At 43.5% G+C, this 6,216-nt stretch overlaps 1 protein-coding gene across 1 annotated transcript in view; it reads right to left on the reverse strand.

Moving 5' to 3' along the window:
* The window catches only part of Rfx (regulatory transcription factor Rfx), a 154,146-nt gene extending 149,506 nt beyond the window's left edge, over nt 1-4,640 (reverse strand). The window contains exons 1-2 of the mRNA XM_017609658.1: nt 4,435-4,640; nt 4,170-4,355 (exon numbers count right to left, since the gene is read on the reverse strand). The gene's annotated coding sequence lies outside the window, so the exon portion shown is untranslated. The remainder of the gene's footprint in view (nt 1-4,169; nt 4,356-4,434) is intronic.
* Nucleotides 4,641-6,216: the final 1,576 nt, after the last annotated feature.

The following is a 6,216-nucleotide window of genomic DNA, read 5'->3' on the forward strand; positions in this document are numbered from 1 at the left end:
AAAATAAATTATGCAACCTCACAAACGCAGTTGTGCATTTTGTTGATACACTGTTTTGTACTTTAAACGACGATCGTGTTAGTTGTTTATCGGAGGGCGGTCTGTTCAAGCCGATTTCAGGTGTTTTACATAAATTAAAAATTTGTGAAATTTAATGATGATGCGCTAACCACAGTCTAATTTTTTGCAAAATCTGATGAGAAATTTAAAAGTAAAATATAAAAAGGTTTCATTTGCGAAGAACATTCTTTAGAATTCGATTTTTAAATCGCAAGATTGCATTCAAAATAAGAAAACAAAAAAATAACATAATAATGCGCGCGTGGTTTTAATTACAAAATGAAAAGAACAATTACGATAAAGTCTCCTTTTACAGTTTACGTTATAAATATTTTTAATAAAAAAAGGTCCGAACCACGTAAGTAAAAAAAGTACCAAGCACTGATAATGGTTTTCGATTTGAAATGTTATTACATTGGTATAAATATAGGAAAGAAAATACTCCGAAAAATTTATTATCCGTCGAAAGTTGTTTATTGAAATTACCTTCTTTTTTGTATCATGCAATTTAATAAAAATGCATTTAAAACTTTATTTTGTTATTTTTGGTTGATTCAAGATTTTACGAATGTATTATCCACACATTTGTTAGTTTTATAAAGAAAATAATTTTTGCACTGAGGCTGAACCTTTAAATATTTATAGGACGCTCAAAGCGCTCAAGATTTCCATGTATTTTATATGGGAAAAAACATATTTCTTAGTAATGGTATAGAATTTGTAAAAATCAATATTTTTCGATCGGAAAATTCTGTTTCTTCTCAATAATAATATCAAACTATTTATATAAAATACATGGAAAACTTTGAGCGACCCCTAAATATTTGTTGATTTCAAAATAAAAAATAAGGGTACAGAAGCAGAAAAATTCCGACTGTACTTATTTTGACCACCCTAATGTGCATACATAATTGCCTTACGATGCCTTAGCCAGAACGGCGACGGCTCGTCGGCTAAAGGGCCTGAGCCTTTCCTGGCTATCGGACCTAGCACAATCAAGGAATAGCTCAGGAACACATTCCCATTCCCCAAGACAGCTGGTTCTACGTACCGGAATGACTCGGGTTTTACCCGACCAAGGGCTGTTGTTTCGGCGACCTAACCCCGCTTAGATCGGCGATACCCCTCAATCATTGTTCGTCCATGGAGCAACTCCTCGCAGCCGGATTGCTCCGCATCCTTCTTCTCCGGGCGGGCGTAGAGCCCTACCCCGGACCAGAAACGTATTTCTGCTGTTTTTGCCAGAATCGACCCAAACTCCACTTCGGTTAGGTGCAATTCATGCAACGGATGGAGTCACCTAAGAACCTGCTCGGGTCTTAGGTCTCATCGGGAGTGGGCCACAAGCTATGTGGCTCCCTGCTACTCAAGCCAAACGGCACAATCAGCCTCCACGGCTACCCGCTCGCGCAACGCACCCAACACCCGAAGAGCCTGCACGGCTCCGAGAAGCTCCTCTGGGCAGCAGCAGGTCCCTGTCCAACCCAACGAAGCGTGATGACAGAGTGGAAATCTCTTTCGAAGGTCGCGCTTCGTCGGACCCAAAGAAATGCGCAGCCTACTTTAGTAGGCAGTTCACACTGCACCCTTCGGTAGACAAGGCCAAACGTCGAGTGACCAGGAGGCTGCACAAACTGCCAAAAAACAGTGCACCACTTGTTTTCACCAGCTGTGAAGTGAAGGGGGCCATCGGGAAGGCGAAAGCCTCCAAAGCCATTGGACCCGACGGAATCTGTATGCTGATGCTAAAACATTTAGGGCCTAAGGGAGTAGCTTACCTAACGGAGGTCCTCAACTTGTCCATGGCCACTCTCATCATTCCTGATGTGTGGAAATCAGGGAGAGTGGTCCCACTGCTGAAACCGCCAACAAAGGAGACTCTTATCGCACGATAACGCTCCTTTCACCGGTCGCGAAGACGCTTGAGGCCCTACTACTCCCATACTTCAATTGCCACCTGACCCCAGCGAAGCACCAGCACGGATTCCGTAAAGTGCACAGCACAACAACAGCACTTAACGCCATAAACACCCAAATAACTCGTGGCCTAAATCGCAACCGCCCCTGTGAGAGAACGGTCCTAGTAGCGCAGGACTTGTCAAAGGCGTTTGACACCGTCTGCCATTCCACGCTACTAGAAGACATCGAGGCCTCCTCACTCCCACAGGGACTGAAGCGATGGTGTGCGAATTATATGAGTGGTCGACAGTCGTCAGTAATCCTCCGAGATCAAACCTCGAAACCAAGAAGTATTAAACAAGGGGTTCCACAAGGTGGTGTTCTCTCCCCCTTACTATTTAACTTCTACATCTCGAAGCTTCCTCAACCACCTGATGGAGTTTCCGTGATCTCATACGCCGACGATTGCTCGATTTTGGCGTCCGGGAATGGAATTGATGCCCTCTGCTCAAAAGTGAACGACTATCTCTCCAGCCTTTCTCGCTTCTTCACTGCAAGGAGCCTAACACTCTCCCCAACGAAATCAACGGCGACCCTCTTCACCACCTGGACGAAGGAGGTCAGGCTAGAGTTAGGCATACACGTCGATGGCACACCAATACCGACTGTAAACAACCCGAAAATTTTAGGGGTCACCTTCGATAGCCTGCTCTCCTACTCCACGCACACAACCGCAGTTGTCAATAAAGTACAGAGCCGCAACAAGGTCCTCAAGTCGCTCGCCGGCAGCACTTGGGGCAAAGACAAAGAAACGTTGCTGGCAACATACAAGGCAATTGGCCGGCCGGTTCTAAACTATGCTGCGCCAGTCTGGACGCCGGGGACTAGTTGTACGCAGTGGACGAAGCTGGACGACTTGTCAGAACGCCGCACTCCGGACAGCGACTGGGTGTTCTGATGACGCCTGAGCACCACCTGCACAGCGAGGCCCAAGTGCTCCCCGTAAGGGAACACAACAAAATGCTCTGTAAGCAATTTCTGGTGGGGTGTCACAGAAGTGAACACCCTAACAGACCGTTGCTTCAGGAGGAGCCTCCGCCCAGGCACGTCAGGGGGCACCTATTCGTGTACAAGGACGCAGTCCAACAGTACGTAGACCAACCACTGGACCAGACGAGATTCAGACGAGCCATCAACGACATTCATAGAGAGTCAGTTACCACCTACCTCGACTCTCGACCTATGAATGCCGTAATAGGAGCCCAATCACCACCTGTAGAAGAGACGGAGCTTCTACTGCCAAGAGAGACCCGTATTACCCTGGCTCAACTACGGTCTGGATACGGTAGCCGCCTCAACAGCTACCTGTCCAGACCCGACCCCAATATCCCCAATGAGTGCCCGGCATGTGGAGAATCCCCCCACGACACCAACCACCTCTTTATATGCCAGCTCAATCCGACTCAGCTAACACCCCTCTCCCTCTGGTCCGAACCCATTGAAACAGCTCGTTTCCTGGGCCTCCCGTTAGTTGAGCTTGACGAAAATGATTGAACGTAGACCCGAAAAAGGCGGGGCTTAGTAGTGCCGCTACAACAACAACAACAGCTCAGGAACAGGTCTACGCCAGGCTAAATGCTTACTGTGAGGCTACAACCTCCCAAATCATAGCAGGACAATCGTAAACCTCCCCAAAGAGAGGTTATGGAAAAAAGTAGAGTTTTCTTTCTGTGTTGACGGAGAGGAGCGGCAAAAGTATTTTTGCCCAGAACTTTCTGTGTAGGCGGCCTTTGCGTGAAATTCATCAAAACAAGGTACGCAAGGCTGAAGTGGTTTTTGCAAATAACTTTCGAGTTTATTAAAAAAATTTTACTCCGCTTTCGGATCATTGTTATTGGCGTTAAAACGCGTAGATTTATACTTCTTCTGGTGTTCCATTCTTGTTTGAGTTTTTAGCAGGTTTTTTAGTCCATCTATAGGACTAATACATACTGAAAACGTCAATATTTCTCCTATTCTTCCTGCTTCATATCTATGGACATCGGTTTAGCCAGAATGAAATTTAGGGGGGGCCTCGACCCTATTAAGCTGGCATTTGAGGGTACTATTTTATATATATATAAGGAAAATTTGAAAGTTAGGGGGGCTCGAACACCCCCAGCCCCTACCTGGCTACGCCCATGTCTATGGAGTACTGCCATTAAACTTACCTTCTTTTCTATTACTGCATGTTTACTGGATATATACTCTCTGTCACAAGTGTCCCAACACTTTTCTACAAAAATGGAATGTTTTGTCTTTCCAAAAAATATAAGGCGTAATTTAAGGCTGTAATGTGCATAAGTGTAAGTTCAGTGTTACAAGATGGAACTGTTGGCTGAAGGCGTGGTGCTGCTCTGCAATAAATGCAATTAGCACCAATTGATTGTTTAAGGCAAATTTATGCATTATTTGTAATTACAATATGGTACTTACTGCGACTTGTGGCCAGAATGGGTGATCTGCCCAAAGTAGAACCTAATCCTTTATGGAGCTTAAATGGACATTACTGGACCGGAAAGAAAATTTATATTTCGACGTATCGTTTGTGTTGGCTCGATGTTGTTTTTCTTGTTACCTTGACAACGCTGCAATAATTTGCATTCGGCCGCTTAAAAGTTAATAAAGTTGTTTTTTATTGCCAGCTGACTTCTAAAGTCCCATAGGAACGACCTACAGGGTGGTATGGATGCAAAGTTTATAGTTTCTTTAAAACTCCATGGGGCAATTAATTTAAACTATCACAAAAATGAATACAAACTGTATTTTAATTGCTTAGCTCTTACTACCTCATAAAGCAATTTCAATGCAAAGTTACGTGAATACTACATTGTCACTCGTCTTAAAATTTATTAATTAAAAAATTACAAATTTTCCACACTCTATTACTGCATAGGTGGCGCTGCTAATAGGTTTGCGACTTGCTTGCGTGAGTTCAGGCTGTTCAAAATTTTAGCTCTTTACAGTGTTGTAAACTGGAAAAAGGTTCGGTTATGGTGGGGTGCAGTGCTGCCAGAGAACGTGAAAAATTGGTACTTATTGTTGGAAATTATTACTAGCAAATGCCTGGCTTGCTTCGCAACGCCTTATAAAAGCGTTTGCGTTGACCACACAAAAATAGTGTTGCTATGCAAACACTATATGCCAAGAATAATAGCGCTATGATAACGTATGGCATATGTACTAATCGCCCTCGATGCTATGAGCTCTTATTTCCACCTACAAGGCTTGCCGAGAGTGCGTAATCTTCTTTTATAATCCTGCTGTTCCACAGGATGAAAGACCTTTCCCGTTTAAATGGGGTCATTGATATTTCTACCGTGTTCTCTCTAAATCAGCACACTTCTTCTTGATATACCGATGATCCGTTGATGTGCCTAGGATATGTGTTGAGCTTAAACAATTTTGTGCTTCTTTGTATGCATACTTAAAGCGCTGTATGCAGCTCTCAAGAAAACGGTCAAGAAAAAATTGCCATTATTTCGCGTGTGTGTCCAAGGAATTTTGACATTTTTGATACCTCACAGCCTGTTGCCTCACTCTTTCCAGAGAACGTTTAAAACAGAGAAGCAGCAGAGAACTGTGGCGAATACTGCGGCAACACAAAGCTAACAACGAGAAATAGGCAAAATGTTCGAAGAATGACATAGAATGTTCCACAAAGAGAAACGTCAAGTTGGTTGAACACTGCGAACAGCGAGAGAAAGAGAATGAGGGATAAACTTCAGAATGTTCTAGAGTTGCCATAAGTGCCAGCGCAGGTATATAAGGGCGCCGTCACCGCGAGGTGAGGGAGTTACAAGTCAGCAAGCTACAAGTAAAGTAAGCAGAGAAGCGAGTTGCGAATAAGCAAGCTATAAGTTTAATTGTGTTACCAAGTTTAGTTAAGCGCTGTTATTGCTTTAACAAGTATTGTAGTGTTTTTACTGTATTAGCAAGTATTGTAAAATTGTTTGTTGTACAATAAAGTTAATTGTACTACCATTTGGTCATCGTTTGCCTTTATTTAACAATCCAGCGATACGAACCGGAAGATTTGGGAAATCCGTACGAGGGTTCAAGGATAATCGCAACAATTGGAATCAGAAGTGGGATTGTTAAATAAATCCCGAGGGATAAACTACTGAAAATGGCGAAAATTCGGGACTTAAAGATTGAGGAACTAAAACAGGAGTTGGAAAAGCGTAATTTGGCCACCTCCGGAAGAAAAGTGGAATT

Source organism: Rhagoletis zephyria, unplaced genomic scaffold, assembly GCF_001687245.7.
Source record: "Rhagoletis zephyria isolate East Lansing unplaced genomic scaffold, Rhagoletis_zephyria_1.1 Rzeph_scaffold_00244, whole genome shotgun sequence".
NCBI lineage: Eukaryota > Metazoa > Arthropoda > Insecta > Diptera > Tephritidae > Rhagoletis > Rhagoletis zephyria.